The sequence below is a fragment of the Sinocyclocheilus anshuiensis genome, unplaced genomic scaffold (genome assembly GCF_001515605.1).
Source record: "Sinocyclocheilus anshuiensis isolate Anshui unplaced genomic scaffold, SAMN03320099.WGS_v1.1 scaffold426, whole genome shotgun sequence".
In the NCBI taxonomy this organism is placed as follows: Eukaryota; Metazoa; Chordata; class Actinopteri; order Cypriniformes; family Cyprinidae; genus Sinocyclocheilus; species Sinocyclocheilus anshuiensis.
This window is the reverse complement of record NW_015542362.1, coordinates 1,507,434-1,510,409: the sequence shown is the minus strand read 5'-3', so window position 1 is coordinate 1,510,409 and position 2,976 is coordinate 1,507,434. Positions and strand designations below refer to the sequence as shown.

General features: G+C 36.6%; 1 protein-coding gene across 1 annotated transcript in view; it reads left to right on the top strand.

The window, feature by feature from the left end:
* LOC107691957 (5-hydroxytryptamine receptor 2A-like) overlaps nt 1-2,976 on the top strand; it is a 111,761-nt gene that overhangs the window by 53,528 nt on the left and 55,257 nt on the right. The gene's annotated exons all lie outside the window — the stretch shown is intronic.

Sequence of the window (2,976 nt, the reverse complement as noted above, 5' to 3'; positions counted from 1 at the left end):
CTCTCTCTCTCTCTCTGTGTGTGTGTGTGTGTGTGTGTGTGTGTGTGCATGCTAGAGAGAGAGAGAACGAGAGGGCAATGCATGCAAAGTCACATCTGTGATTCACATCAGGCTACACTCACTCACAATCACAGTCTCGCAGTAGATTAACAGAGGACTCCTCTTGAAACACACACACTTAACGGAGGGCTCAGCTTGAGATAAGAACACCACAGGTCACTGCGTTCTTTTCTCCACCAGTGCTCAACTGAACCCAGAAACCCCAGCGAACAGAACACACGCATGGTGATGGGGGATCTGGACCTGGGTCACACACACAGTCACAAAACAGCTGCTTTTAGACTCTGCTGCAGCATGACACTTTACTGCAGACCAGGGGTTCCAAAACTTTTTTTGTCAGCCGAACCCTATAGATGTAAAATGTTTACCTTCTGAGATTTGGAGTTAATATTTAACAACACATGCATATAGTCATGGTTTTCTGATGTTGGTTCATGGCCTAATGATATGCAGGTAAACAGATAAAATATATCATATTGTTTCAGTATATGTTTTATTTTGATTGCATATATATATATATATATATATATATATACTGTATATATATATATATGTGTGTGTGTGTGTGTGTGTGTGTGTGTTTAGCAGTAATATGTATATAGGCTACACATGGGCGACATTTGACTCTTGAGTCATGGGGGGCATGTATGCATCAAAATAATGCCCTACCACGCATCAAAGCAGTCAATACAGCGCAAGAATAACTTAAAAAGGTTGCCTGCGTTTAAGTGGCCTTTCATTTTTAACCAAAAATGTGCATGCTTTTCTGATGTTCATTTAAGCTTTCCGTGTCTTTTTTCCCGTGTTGCTTGAAATGTGTCCGTTTTGAATCGTTGTTACTAAATGTGAGAAACGTGAGGGAAAAAAACGATCAGTTGTGGGACTATTCTGTCATAAATTGCATACCATTCATTTCTGAACTTTCGACTGTCCGTTACTGGAAATGAAATTACTGGTTGATATGTCCCGATCTCAATAAAGTTCACGCACGCTTTTAGTCCGTGAACTAGACATCGCATAGGACGCACGCTGTCTAAGTTTGGCCAGGACCAAATCACTGAGGCATTTTTGTCCCGTCCATTGCTTTGGTTATCACTGTGTCAATCACTGATATTTCAAGAATGAATCCATCATAAATATGCGGATGTCATTCCTGAAACGTTGCAGCATGTATGTGTACGAACAACTAAAGTTTCATACAAATTCTGAATGGATTATTGCCTAGAAAGCACGCAAAGCGCGCTCCCATTATTATCACTAAAACCATCGCTCATCTTAGTTCATTGCGGTAAAAATTTTACTTTATCCCTTTATAGGGCACTCATTGAAATACTTGGAAATTCAAAATTTCAACCCTGCAGTGTTATTGGAGGCTATTACAAGACTTTTGAACTTTTGCGACTTTAAAAAAAAATAATTTTTAATGTTGCAAATCAAGGTCAATGAAGTTACCATATATGGTTCCTTGCCAGTCTATGGTCATTCCCCCCCACCCCCCCCACCCCCCAAAAAGTGTATATATTTAAAATATAAGACACATATATAAAACATAAATAAACACATAAAATATACATAAACTTCATAGAATATTTATTTAGGAACATTTTTTTCTTTTTCACGTGTCACAATTCGAGTCCAGTCACTTAAGCAACTGCTTCATGGTACTCAATAAAGCAGTTGCGTTCATCATTGAGGCAAGGAGGACCTTCCAGACTCTGTAGACCATGTTTGACCTTAGTATTTTCCGCTTCCTGCTGCAGTACTTGCAGGTCTAGCTGTTGGTGTAGACAGCTGCAAAAGAAAAGTACGTTTTTGAGTCAATATCAAGCACACTTTGAATTACTTGTGAATAAAAAAACAGTAACAGTAAAGTGCAGATCTGAAAACATAGAATATTGACATATAAACTGTAAATATATAATAAGAATTGAAAAATAGCACTAAGTACTGGTGGTACCACTTATTTTAGCGGTAATAATGCTCACAGTAAAAATAAACACCAGTATATTAATATAAACTGGGTTAGTAGTAAAAATTATAATAATAACAATAAACTGTTATAAGTTAAACATATTTCACTATTTATGGCTTGATCATTTCAATAAATGGCTTAAGTTTTTCACTGGATCACTGTATAATGTTATATCAACCTGTGAAAACATTCAATGCACTATTAAATACTATTGTCCTACGTTATAATGCATTATTTGTAAAAAATGACCTAAGCATGGCTCACTAGACGCATCGGGCGTATGTCTAAAAATGGTCACTCTGTCGCTTGCGCTAGTTTTACCTGAACGGGGCGTATGATCAAATATGATCACACCATCTTTCATGTCCAACGTTCACTAATTTCTAGAAATCCTACGCAAACAACAGCTATCTCAACATTTAACACAACTATTCAACCATATAATCATTAACTTACCATTGTTTGTTTTGATGCTATTTCCGTATTTGTGGGAGTAGGTACACTGTAAAAAAAAACTGTGACATTTACGGTAAAAAAAAAATTTTACCGGCAGCTGTGGTTGCCAGAACTTCACCGTAAAAAATATGGTAGCAACATTTTAGGTTTTACAGATTTAACTTAAATTCACAGTAAAATACCGCATTTCATTAACGGATGTAATGTTAATAAACCAAAATATTAAAGTGTTAATATCTGTTTTGAACCATTGAAATGCACTGATAACCACCAAAAACGGGTGGTGATGAGAAAGTCACATGATGAACCAAAGCTCATCACAAACAGCTTTTCTACGAGCTGAGGAGGGCACACAGTGTCATTCACACAAACACTAAAGCCCATCATGGTGACACACATGAAACTGAAATAATGCAATAAACATTAATTTAACAACATTAGATGTAAGATTAAACCCTAATGTACACAACTGATAAGAAAAAACTAAG